This window comes from Anguilla anguilla, chromosome 1 (genome assembly GCF_013347855.1).
Source record: "Anguilla anguilla isolate fAngAng1 chromosome 1, fAngAng1.pri, whole genome shotgun sequence".
NCBI lineage: Eukaryota > Metazoa > Chordata > Actinopteri > Anguilliformes > Anguillidae > Anguilla > Anguilla anguilla.
In genome coordinates, this window is record NC_049201.1 from 83,035,792 (window position 1) to 83,050,071 (window position 14,280).

General features: G+C 39.8%; 2 protein-coding genes across 2 annotated transcripts in view; both read left to right on the forward strand.

Moving 5' to 3' along the window:
• LOC118232142 (basement membrane-specific heparan sulfate proteoglycan core protein-like) overlaps positions 1–14,280 on the forward strand; it is a 1,449,502-nt gene that overhangs the window by 294,193 nt on the left and 1,141,029 nt on the right. The window lies entirely within an intron of this gene.
• Positions 1–14,280, forward strand: part of LOC118232256 — a 333,592-nt gene that overhangs the window by 175,492 nt on the left and 143,820 nt on the right. The window lies entirely within an intron of this gene.

Below are 14,280 nucleotides of genomic sequence, written 5' to 3' on the forward strand. Positions count from 1 at the left end.
CTCGTCTGAAATTAGGCAGCTTCACCCACAGCCGTGCCCGCTACTCCTCTGCACAAAATAGCCAAGCAGGGGCACCTCACAGTACCCGCTTTGAGGCCCCAGAGCAGTGCTCCAGGTGGGGATGGAAACTGCAACCTCAGAGCTCCCAGAGCCACACTCTGGACCCCCAAACCACCCTACTGCACTGCTGCCATACACAAAGATACGAAAACTACGCCTGTCCACTACTTTCATCTTCTGTGAAAGTACAGTGTGTGCAATCTTTATGTTAATCAGCGGGTTATAGGCTAAGCTACAGCAGCGTTTTGTTGATGTTTTGGCTTCATGTCAAAAATCTGATGCATGAAACATAAACACGACTGAGCTACGTATGGCAGCAATGGTAAAGCATGCTGTTTGTGGCAGTAGAATTTACCTAGGAGGGATTGATGGATGTAATACATTCAATATATCTGTAGATGGGAAAATTATTAAAATAGATGAGTCCTGTATGTACATTTCAGATCAATTTCTTGTAAGATCTTTTACTAAACGGAATTAATCTGGTTTAGGTAATGGATTTTGTATAGGGCTCCTGAATGTATGAATGTTTAATTGTGCCTGATGCCTATCACACCTTTTACAGTCACTTTTATATTATCCTCTACTGTACATGTATTGGAATAGGGGTGGCACGCTGGTGCAGTGGGTAGCACTGTCGCCTCACAGCAAGAAGGCATGGGTTTGAATCTCGGTTTGGGGCCTTTCTGTCTGTAGTTTGCATGTACCTCCAGGTACTCCGGTTGCCTCTCACTGTCCAAAAACATGCAAATAGGCCAATTGGAGACTCTAAATTGCCCATAAGTATGAATGTGTGAGTGAATGGTGTGTGTTCCCTGCGATAGATTGGCAGCCTGTCCAGAGTGTATTCCTGCCTCTCGCCCAGTGCATGCTTGGATAGGCTCCAGCACCAGCTCCAGCTCAGGATAAGCGGGTATAGATAATGGATGGATTGATGGATGTATTGGAATAGGCAAAGCCTCAGATCTTAGCAACAGTTTGTGTTTTGTAAACATAGTAGTTATGTTTATTGTATAAGAGTAATATGCAATAATGAACATAATTATTAACATCTGAATTTCAATAATACAGTGTGGGCAAAGAAATGAAAATTACCTAGTCTTTTTGACAAGGCACTACTGGTCCAGTCCAGACACAAAGCAAACGACTCTGTATATTTTATTTAAAAGTTTGTATCTGATAAAATCTAAAATGAGTATTACCTTCAGCAAGTGAGTCAGATCTGTAACACATTCTTCTTTTATATTTAGTGTGAAGCACTTCATTTATGATCATATTCAGCCACACTGCTCTGTCTGTGAGACTGTTTTATACTAATGGCTCATTAGCAAAGCACTGAGGCCAAATCAGAACTCTCTCCTGGTAAGTGCATTATCATATTATTTCATTTAGTCAAAACTACGTCACAATATTTTGTGGTGCAAAAAGATTAAACTGGAATCAAATATAAAATGAAATGCATTTTCTGACTATAAATGATTGCTGCTTCTTCCATACAAATATCATTCATCAAGTAAAAGGCTGTTTGAGTCTCTGCTTTCTGGAATCTTTGTGAGCTCTTCATGAAACCCAAAGCATTTTTAGGCATTAGCAGCACATTCACTCACTGTGTGTGCTTGTGTAGTAATTGTTATTCTGCTATTTCTGCAAATTAATAGAATACTCTGACAGTCTTTGTTTCTGCTGTTCATTTTCACAGTGTAAATAATAATCAAGACCTGTAAATGTGTATTTGGATAAATATTTTCAATCTGATGCAGCCATGCTCTTCAATACCCTGTTGCTAAACGTCCTCTCTGTGTCTGGTAAATTGTTTGTTTTTCTTTTTTCCAAATGTAGTTCTGATGTTTCAGTCTACATATAAAGTATTTATCAGCATGTGTTCCTATTTATTAGTCTCTCTTCATTATCTCAATCAGAAGCCAAAGTGAATACATTTAAATTGCTTTAAGGAATGTATATAATTTATATAAAATAATGTTCTACAGTACATTAGTTTAGAGTAGTGCAACATCGCTCATCTGAAAAGAGAAGGGAAAAAGAGAGAACTTATAAGATGAAGTTCCTCTTCACACTCAGCTTTAAAACTGAGACAGAGGCATGATATAAATATCTGTGGCTGTACTAAATGATCGGAGCTGTTGATTGTGCATGTTGCATTCTTAGAATGACGACACTAGTATTCCTGTGCGTGTGTGCGTGCGAGCATTTGTGTGTGTGTGTGTGTGTGTGTGTGTGTGTGCTTGCATTTGCGTACGTGTGTGCATGTGTGTATGTATGTTTATGTATACATGTGTTTGTGTGTATGTGTGCTCGTGTGTGTGTGCGTGTGTGCGAGTGTGTGTGTGTGTGTGTGTGTGTGAATGTGCTTTTATGTGTGTTTGCGTGTGTGTGTGTGTGTATTTTTCAGGTGTGCTGAGCCAGAGGGGATGGGGAGTGACTTACACCCCTGAGAGAATCTGTGCCTTAAAGGGGTCTTCAGTAGACATGAGCTGCACTTACTCATATCCCCCATCTCACACAGTGCAGAAAACATTCTGGTTTATGTCCCAGGACCCAGAGTAATCTCACCGTGTGGAGTACCTGGGGAATAAACCAACTGAGAGAAACTGATTCAAAAACATACCGATTCAGGTTCCTGACTGACCTTGATAAGCATGCCGGAGAACCTGGTGTCGCTTTGGAAGTCACTGGTAATTATTTTATGCTATAAACTCAGAGGATTCGCTACCCACAAGTATGACTGGAAGCTTTATTACAGGTTTAATTTGCTGTTTGCAGATCTACAGGTGATGGTGAATCCTGACACAGTCACAGAGGGAGAGTGTGAGACTGACCTGTAGCACCACCTGCACTCTGACTGGCAGCCCAGCCTTCATCTGGTACAGGGACGGATCTCCTCTGTCCTTCACTGATCAGAGTCACCAGTTCACAGCGAGCAGGGAAGACTGAGGCCGCTACTCCTGTGCTGTGAAAGGCTATGAGCTTCATTCCCCTGCAGTGGCTCTTAATGTGAGATGTGAGTACCAGAGGCCAAACTTCTTCAAAACTCACAGTATTGAAAGTTTTCAACTCTAATTTTCAGCTAAATTGTACAGATTATTCTACGCTGCATGTAAATGTTCTGACATTAAAGCATTGGATTAAACTTCAATACCTGAAAACATGCCATAATGCAATGATGGAAAAACACTACATACAGTATGCCTGAGTCAGGTTTAAATTTCACATGAAACTACAAACCATTGTTCCCTCCTTCAGATTCTCCCAAGAGCATCTCAGTATCAGTACATCAGTATATTTATATAGATGTCACCCCTCAGTGTGACATCTATATAAAACTGCAGGACCTGTTATTTTCTCTTTCAGATCCTCCTAAGAGCTCTCAGTATCAGTGAGCCCCTCTGGTGAAATAGTGGGGGGCAGTTCAGTGACTCTGACCTGCAGCAGTGATGCCAACCCACCAGTGCACAGATACACCTGGGTTCATAAGAATAGAAGATATTATCCCTCATGGAATGAATATGGATCGAGTTACACCATTGAAAAAATCAACTCCTGGGATGCTGGAGAATACTACTGTGAGGCACAGAATTCGATTGGGACAGACAGATCTCCTCATGTACATCTCAAAGTGCTGTGTGAGTAATTCTGTACTGTAATTTAGAATGGCTTGGATGGGCAGCATCTTTAGTGAAAATAGCCAGTGCATATATTTCTGAATGCTGCAGCCTGTCTGTTAAGCTAAAACGGAGTAGAACATACAGTTTGATTAACTGCTGGGTGATATCATTAAAAAATATAATGTTAAACAGTGTGATATATGTTATGTACAGTACATATGCATATATGATAGAGTAATGTACTCATGTAGTCCATATACTGTATGTAATCTATATATTGTATATGTATATCTAGTGAAGTTCCATATATGTGCCTCTTCATTTCTATGCATTAAGCCTGAAACGCTGGAAGAACTGAGGGTGTGAACCCATACTCAGTTTCATTTAACTGAGCTGAGTAAGTGTGACATCTATATAAAACTGCAGGACGTGTTATTTTCTCTTTCAGATCCTCCTAAGAGCATCTCAGTATCAGTGAGTAACTCTGATGAAATAGTGGAGGGCAGTTCAGTGACTCTGACCTGCATGAATAATGCCAAACCACCAGTACAGAGATACGCCTGGTTTAAGAAAACTGGATCTGCATTCTCATGGAGAGGATCAGAATGGAGTTACACCATTAAAAACATCACACTGCAGGATGTAGGAGAATACATCTGTCAGGCAGAGAATGTGATTGGGACAAACAGATCTCCTCCTCCTAAGAGCGGAGCCAGTATCTCCTGAGTGTCTTTGGGAACCTTTGCAATAGTAACACACTGAGTAAAGCAGTCACACTGGCCAGTGAAGGGAAAATCTTATGAAGACATAATTAATTTAACATGATGAGTAAGCCAGGTGATACGGACATGTCATAAGTAAAACGCGTAGTAATTCTGAGTATGCACAGGGTAAACAAACATATCATATGGACTGTAGATGTTTTATACCAAAATATAGTTACTCTTAATCAACCAAGATATTCGGTTTTTGTGTTTCATTTTCTATTTTTAACCTTTCTGTTACACATACTGATGACCATAGACACCTGAAAGATGATAAAAAATGGCCCTGTTACATGGTAAGTCCCCATGCTAAATCAAGACCATTTACCAACCCCCATAAAACGATGCAGTTTTCTACTCATTTCCAAATAAAGAAAGAAAATCGCAGTGTGAGATTTCAGCTTCATTATAAACTTTCCTTTGAAACAAATGGTTCTGAATGTATATGAGACAAATCACAGTGATTGAGAAATTATATATAATTTAACACATTTCTCTTTTGATTTTAGATCCTCCTAAAAACATCTCAGTATCAGTGAGCCCCTCTGGTGAAATAGTGGAGGGCAGTTCAGTGAGTATGACCTGCAGCAGTGATGCCAACCCACCTGCGCAGAACTACACCTGGGTTAAGAAGAATGACAGTGGAGACTGGCAGGCAGGATCTGGACAGAGTTTGATCTTTTCTATCTTTAGATCCTGGAACAGAGGACAGTACTACTGTGAGGCACAGAACAGACTTGGAGATCAGAGTGCTTCTGCTCTACTGGTCCTAATACAAGGTACGGCCAGAATTTATTTTCCAGTTCTGAGTAAATTTATATCACGATTATGTCAAGCAGTCACCTTGTAAGTTATTAGTTTCTCGACACTGTCACTTGAATGACTGGAATGCCATTGGCTGATTCGCGGACAGCGTGCCTGCCATATGTACACGTTGTAGCAAACATACAATGTGTACTAATGTTAACGTTGTGCTTCTAGCACACACTTTCTATCCAAAGCCACATATGGTATATGAATGCGTGCATTTTTCTGTCTATGTAGTGCCCTGGTAGCAAGTCCCCTAGTGTAGCCTTCTTTTGGAAGGTCTTTAAAGCCACAGGGCATTGTGGGAAATGGTCATAATGGAACCGTAGATGATGACATGCAGTGGTCTCTCAACGCAATTGATAGTATTTTCTCGACGAGAAGAACGGGTCAGGGAGAGCCCTCTTGCCCTGACGGAACGTTTGCAGCCGGATACACGATGGACTCCTGGAACGAGTGGAGGGTCGTGTGCCTGTCGATCCTTTCCGTTGAGGATGTTGAAGACGTCTACTTGATTGGAATTATGATAACAGGCTTTCTGCTGTTTGGAGCTGGCAGCATCCTGATTTATCGCAAAATGCCGAAGGCGTTGGCAGCACTAATTGGGAAGCTGCCCGCCATTGAGGGAATGGGCAGGGCTGTCAACACTCAGACTCAAGCGATTTGTGAGCTCAATCGCAAACTGGATGCGATTGGATCGCAAATTCGCATGACGGATACCAACTTGGAGAAGTTGTCGGTTCGGCTCACTGAAATGGGCCACTAATTCGGATGATTGGAACAACGCTGAGAGAACCACAGGACTAAAGGTAGACGAAAAATGCAGAAGCCTGCCTGAACCCAAAACAATCCTTATCCTCATTGGCTCCCCCACATCGGCCTTGGAAGGCTGATATCTCTCCACTCTCCTGGATTGTTATGCAGACAGATGCTCGGCCCTACCCCCACCTCCCTGCTCCTATGGAACTTTGTCTCTGGATCAGGACTCTTCGAGGTCATCTCCACGGCAACGGCCGTGTCCTCGTCATCAGTATCAGACGGCAGAGACAATGTTGAGACTGTGGTGGAGATGAAGTCCATGGACTTACACACACACGCACATGAAGATAACACACACACCACCTCCTACTCAACGCCTTCTTGGCTCCCACCCCCCCTCCCTCCCCCGTTACAGTGCAGTCTGCTGAGGGTTGATGCGATGCGCCTGAGCGGCTGCGCGCTCCCCCCAGTGTCTGTGCTGCGACACTTCCCCTCCCCGACACCCTACCCCCTACCACATGTGCAAGTCTTCGAGTTTTTGTTGTAATGTTTGTAATGTTTGTAATGTTTTTATGATGTTGCTATGTGCTGAGGTTTTTCTTCGTTTCAATGAAACGAGTGCCCTCTCGTTTCATTGAAAGGACTGTTTTTTTTCCTCCTCCTTCCTCCTGTTCTCTCATTTCTCATCTAATACGTTGGCGCCGCAGATGGCTGCCTCGGTGTGTTGACCAAAGCAAATTCCTCGTATGTGTAAATGTACTTGGCAATAAATTCGATTCTGATTCTGATTCTGATTCTGATTCTGATAACATCTCATAACGGGCTTCAAAGTGGCTCGATTGGTTACAGTGCTAACCTTCAGCACAGTCTGGGCACTGCAGTGACAGGTCTGAGTCTTTGACTGTGACTGAGAGTCAGTTTGGACCATAGGTACAGGCTCACAGGCAGGTGCACTGCAATAGCACCAGTACCTTTACTGCAGTGGCAAATTGTCATACAAATTATAGAAAATTAGGGAGAGATTAATTATATTAAAATATTTATTAAAGATAAATCGCCATTCCCATAAACTATGCATCTATGATACTAGCATTTTAACAGATAAAATGATGAGGGGTGAGAAGGAAAATGATCATGTTAATTTATTTAAAAATATATAAATGTATTGCACATGGAGATAAAATAAACCCTTAGAAAATATGTTTTATTTCCAGGACCTGCAGTCTTGCATACAGGATCAGAACGGATTGTGAGCTTTTCCAACTTTACCTCCTGGAGCTTTGGACAGTACTACTGCGTGGCACTGAACATACATGGAGATCAGACCTCTGCTGGTATGTCAATCAATGAACACAGAGTGACACGTGATGAGGAGAAATATGGCATTGTGTTGAACAAGGGTGATTGTTCTTGTTTTAGGATCTGTTATTAATCGCTTGCATATTTTATCTTATTTTGGTAGTCAGAGCAGAGAGAAAGTAAAAGTCGTCCCCAAATATTTTGTTCCAATCACTAGGATCTGCTCATTAGCACAATTATTCAGCCAGGAGGAACAACTAATTAGTGAAATCAGCTGGTTGAGTTCGTGGGCAGAAGAAACACATGGCAGGGCTTTACTTTCTCACCCCTGGAGTCATAGTATCTGAGTCATATTATCACTCACTACACTGTATGGCCCGGACCACAGGAGCCACCATCCAGATTAGAAAGCATGACTCACTTGCCCAGAACCTCCAAGCACAACTCTATGGTTCATAAACCGTCTCAGAGAATAGGTCTGATCTAGGATCAGTTTTGCCTTTAGGCCATTATGGATAAAGCTTGGATATGAAGAGAGGAAACATGATCTGAGATCAGCTCTCTTACTCTGAGATACTCTATGAATAGGGATGAAGGTCAGTTTTGGTTGGTGCGGAGTCCAGGGAAGGCTATAGTCACCTGCCTGAACCCCTCATCCACCCACCCACCCACCCACCCACCCACCCACCCGCCACTCTGCAACCAGTAAGGTTTTTCATTTTCAGACCAAGTGAACTCACTTCCAATATGGAACAGTTCAGCATACTGTTAAAATTTAAGATCCTACTAAAATCGACGAACCAAAGCTTCAACAGATGCACCAGGGACACTTTCAAACATTTGTCAGAGGTCTCTGGCTATTTGTTCATCCCTTCCCAATGGGAAGACATCTCAGTGACTCTGTGCACACTTGTTTGAAGTTGTCATGTTTATCTGCATGTTTGTATTTCTTATGTAGGCTAATTCAGGTTATTTGCTTCTTTTTGATTTATACCACCTTAAGTACATCTACACAATTTTGAAGATAGTTTATATATTTTGGGGAATTATGGTATGCACGCTCATATCTGTTATTTATTATTTTTTTTGCTGGTCTACACACATAACTTATTTTAATGAAGACTGAGTTGATTTTCTGAGTGTTGCATTGACCTTCCTACATTTATGCATGCACTTATTTTACGCGACTCTGGAATGTAGTCTCTGCTATATAAATGTAAATTGAAATGCTATCTCTGTTTATTTACAGCAGGAGATAGGACAGCACTTGTATGGAGGGTTGTTGGAATCTCTGTGGCTTTTGCACTCTTTGCTATCATGGTGTGCACAAGGTAAATGATTGCAATGCAAAAGCATCTGGGTATCAATCATCACTGAGAAGACATGATTATAGAAATGCACCATTAGATATCAGAGAGATATGCAGTATTTTTACTAATTTGCTGTTGAATTCAGAGGAGCAGGTAGGAATGTTATGACAGAATGTCATCTGGGATGGCTGATCCACAGCTCCCGAAGGTCTGTTACTCACCCCCCGCCCCCCCCCCCCCCCCCCCCCCCCCACACACACACTTTTCAGCAGGAAGAGAGAGAGGGAGGAGCAGACGCTCTCTTACTGTAAGTAACAAGTTTCCTAGTGGATATTCTCACTATTATAACCGTACCAGCCGTTCAGAAAAGCAAAGGACAGTTCTGTGTACAGGCTGTATTTTTATGAAACTACAAAGTCAGTAGGTCTGTGCTGGGCAGAAGACACAAAGCACAGATACACACCAGGCAAGTTACAGTTCATCCAGTTCATCACTGTGTGATGCAGTCAATTTCAGTCTTCCTCCTTATTTTTATTGGTTAAAACTATTGAGGAATATTCCCCACTTAACTCTCAATATGTTGTACTTGTATCTGTGGATATTATTTAGTATGATTTTTTAACGTGAAAAATATACTTCTGTAATGTAAATTCTTCAAGTGATTCTGAGATATATAATCCACTCAACAGTCTGAGTCTCTTCCTGTGTCTCACCTCAGAGCAGAGCCTTCAGAGAGAGACAAACGCAGCCAGCAACACAATCTCTGTGCTTCAGAGAGCTGACGAGGCCTCAGTGTGGGATTAAAACACACAGAGGAGAGAATCTGCAGAGAATGAGAAATGATGGAGAGCAGGGTGAAAGAGTCTCTTTTTGTCTTTAACTTTGCAGAACTGCCGTCTGTTTCTGCTAGTTTATCCATTTTATGAACAGCTGTTGGTGGAGGATTTTTCCCAAAGTACTGTAACCCTGTTGCAACATGCATGTTCATGTAACCCTGCTGCAACATGCATGTTCATGTAACCCTGCTGCATACATGCTCCTGTGACACCGTTACACGTTTATATAACTTTGTTACACACACACGCTCACAACTCATGTATATGCGCATGTACTCTCTCACATTGAATAGGAAGATTATAATGCAGATTAATGTAGATTATATTCTCCGAACTCAAATCACTTTTCGAAGCAAGGTCCAAAATCCTTTAAAACAGTGTTTTAGTTTGACATTTTACATTGCCTTGTATTGACCCCATTTTTACTTTCTGTCTGTTTAGCTATTTGAAATAATGCATCTTTTTATTTGTTTTATTTACATACATTGTTTTATTATGTGTATAAATATATTATGATTTATTTGAGCATTGTAAAGCACTGTGGAACTTGAACCTCTGTTTTGATCAAGATTATCATTATTTTCTTTATATGGCCATCATGTTTTGCCTGCAAACCCCCCCCCCCCAAAAAAAATAAATAAATAAATAAATAAATAAAATAACATTCATATGAATTCCATTTTATTCACGTGTGGGCATCTATTTCATCTCTGTGAAATGTGAAAGATACAACAATCCAATCGGCTGTATGTAGTAAAAATCATCTTTATGAAGTATACACATTAAAATGCAACTAATTATGTGCATGAAGGACCGTATAACAGGCAAAGCAAAACCAAAGATCTAAAAGGTCACATGAACATCAACCACAGAAACAGCGCTGCACCACCGGACACTGAACTGAGGTGTGAAATAAAATAAATAGAACAGGCTGCAGGAAGTGAGCAGCGCTTTAACTGTATGTGGTCAGGGTAGCAATCGCCTGAAATTAGGCAGCTTCACCCACAGCCGCGCCCGCTACTCCTCTGCACAAAAGAGCCAAGAAGGGGCACCTCACAGTACCCGCTTTGAGGCACCAGAGCCGTGATACATTCACGAAGATAGCTACACCTGTCCACTCCGTTTATCTTCTGCGAAAGTAAGTGCAATCTTTATGTTGATCAGCGGGTTATAGGCTAGGCTACAGCAGCAAAATATTGTCATTCACATTGGAACATGGTTCCCTCTTTTTTCTGGCTTTTAAAATACTGTTAACCTATTTTACACAGCTGTGATGCTCATGTAGCTCTTTAATATTTTTATATTCATTATTGTGTACCAATATTTCAAGTTACACAGTGAAGTTACATTCTTGTAAAATAATCTTTGTTGTCTATAATTTGATTTTATATCATCATTCTGCAACCATGTTAAGCTGCATGAGCTGCTATCTGTCTTGGCCAGAACATTCTTGAAAAAGAGATTTTGAATCTCAACGAGACTCTCCTGGTAAAAGTAAAATGAAATAATATTTACAAATAGAAACAATTATTATTAAATCTTTGCATTCATCACAGTCAGTCTGCCATGCTCAGAAATATGAGCCTGTCAGCAGGGCCGTTTCAGACAGTTTGAAAACCGTTAAGATCACACCTCCTCTACCAGCGTAAGTGGATGATTTAGCCCTGTTTTTTTCTTAATGGCTGTTAACACATTGATTCATTGAGTTGTAAAATAATGTATATGATTCAAAAGAGTGCCTTGATAGAAGTTGAGAGAAGAAAAAAAAAATCTTTGATTTTTGCACGCTTACATTTATTGCATTTTTTTAAACAGTGGAGAAATTTAAGTACAGTGTTGTTCTGTGATCTACAGATTACAGCGAGTGCTTTATTCTGTGCTAATCTAGTGATCCTAATGGAGATCAGTCTCTCTCACTGCTGAAAGGTGGCTATGTGACCAGTGGGAAAAACATGCACAGCTTTAGTTAAAACAGTAAATTAGCTTTTTAAAAATTAAAATAATGTAAAAAGAAATAATAATAATAAAATAATAAAAACAAAAAAAAGATCATTGTTTTCTGAAAGTTACTCTTTATTTTATTACTTTCCATGCTATCTGTTAAATGCTTAATATCAGTGATTTATTTTGTGGAATTTTGGTTATGGCTTAAAAAACAAAAGGCAATAATATAAGTTATGTTTTTTTTATATATATGTTCAGGCCGATTCAGCCATGCTCTAAACAACCTCAACAGTATTTTTGTAAGCCCTTCTCTCTGCCTCAGGTAAACAATTTAGTTACTTCAGTTCTGCTTATTAATGCCAGTTTACAGGGGTTACAATATCTATCAGAAGATAAAATCTATTTAGAATTACTATGATTTGATTTAACCTGTTTAACTCATTAGACAGGGAAAGCAAAAATTAAAGACATATGTTACAGGAAATGACAATCTAAATCTTATACACACGATCACATATGTTGTTTAGATGCCCTATATGCGGACATCTGTTTTAATCTACACTTGTATATTGCATAATCTGTGTTTGTCATTTGTCCGGTTATGTGCTGAGCATGCACTGACGCTTTTGCACAAATGATGTTCCTAAGGGATGAATAAAGTTATTTAGAATTTTAATTTGAATTTGGTTTAGGGATTCAGAATCTTTTTTCATTTGTTTTTACCATACATCTGCTTTGAAATGTAGAGCATAGAAATTATCTGAAGTTCCTGTTTATTCACAGCTCTGCAACAGAGATGAGTAGATTTCTTTGGCTTCATAACATGGGCAGAACTGTAAATGAACTGCATTTACTGGTGTGCTCTATTCCTGAAGAAAATGATAGATTTTGCAATCATTTAAACTTTTGTGAGACTAAATTGTATTCTTAAAATAATGTGTGTGTGTGTGTGCGCGTCTCCTTTGCATAGTCCTCCAGGCCCATGTCTGAAGATATTACAGTCTTATATTTTATTATAGTCTGCGCAGATTATAATCTCCAAACTCAAGTCACTTTTAAAGGTAAGGTTCTAGATGTTTTTAAAACAGTGTTTTAGTACTTAATTTTACATTGCCTTGTTGTATTGATCACATATTTAAGTTTCTGTCTGGTTTTAGATATTTGAAAGAATGCATATTTATATTTGTTTTCTTTACATACATTGTTTCATTTTGTGTATCAATGTATTAAGGTTTATTTGCGCATTGTAAAACACTGTGAACCTCGAACCTCTGTTCTGAAAAATATTATCATTATTTTCTTCATATGGCCATCATGTTTTGCCTGCATTCCATTTATTTCACGTGGGGATCAAGTTCATCTCTTTGAAAGATACTATAATAATACTATACAATAGGTCGTATGTAGTAAAAGTCATCTTTATGAAATATCAGCATTGAAACGCAACTAATTATGTGTATGAAGGACCGTATAACAGGCAAAGCAAAAGCAAAGTTCTAAAAGGTCACATGAACATGAACCACAGAAAAAGTGCTGCTCCACCCCAACTGAACTGAGATGTGGAATAAAATAAAGAATAGAACAGGCTGCAGGAAGTGAGCAGCGCTTTAACTGTCTGTGGTCAGAGTCACACTCTGGACCCCCAAACCACCATACTGCACTGCTGCCATACACAAAGATACGAAAACTACGCCTGTCCACTCCTTTCATCTTCTGTGAAAGTACAGTGTGTGCAATCTTTATGTTAATAAGAGGGTTATAGGCCAAGCATCAGCAGCTGATGCATGAAACTTAAACACGACTGAGCTACGTATGGTAGCAATGACAAAGCATGCTGTTTGTGGCAGTAAAATTTACCTAGGAGGGATAGATGAATGCAATACATTCAATCTACCTGTAGATGGGGCAATTATTTAACCCTCCTGTTCTGTTCATTTTTTAGGTACAGCAAAAATGTTTCCGGGTCAATCCCCATACAGGGGGGGTTTGCAAATACATGAAATGAACCATTTTCATTTAAAATGTTGATTACACTAATTAAGGCCAGTAGAAGAAGTTTCATACTGAAAAAATAATTTTAAGTATTTTTCCTAGATTTTCAAACTTTAAAAAGGGTCAATTTGAACCGCAACATAACAGGAGGGTTAAATTGATGAGTCCTGTATATACATTTCAGATGAATTTCTTGGAAGATCTTTTACTAAACTGAATTAAATAATGGTTTAGGTAATGGATTTTGTATAGGGCTCCTGAATGTATGGGTGTTTACCTGTGCCTGATGCCTATCACACCTTTTACAGTCACTTTTATTTTAACCTCTACTGTACATGTATTGGAATAGGGGTGGCATGGTGGTGCAGTGGGTAGCACTATCGACTCACAGCAAGACGGCACTGGGTTCAAATCTCTGTTTGGGTCTTTTCTGTCTGGAGTTTGCATGTACCTCCGGGTATTCCGGTTGCCTCCCACGGTCCAAAAACATGCAAATAGGCCAATTGGAGACTCTAAATTGCCCATAGGTTTGAATGTGTGAGTGAATAATGTGTGTTCCCTGCAATTGATTGGCAGCATGTCCAGAGTGTATTCCTGCCTCTCGCCAAATGCATGCTTGGATAGGCTCCAGCACCAGCTCCAGCTCAGGATAAGCGCGTGTAGTTAATGGATGGATTGATGGATGTATTGAAATAAGCAAAGCCTCAGATCTTAGCAACAGTTTGTGTTGTAATCCGGAATCATTTTTATAAAAACATAGTAGTTATGTTTATTTTATAAGCATAATATGCAAAAATGAACATAATTATTAACATCTGAATTTCAATAATACAGTGGGGGCAAAGAAATGAGAATTACCCAGTCTATTTGAAAAGGCACTACTGGT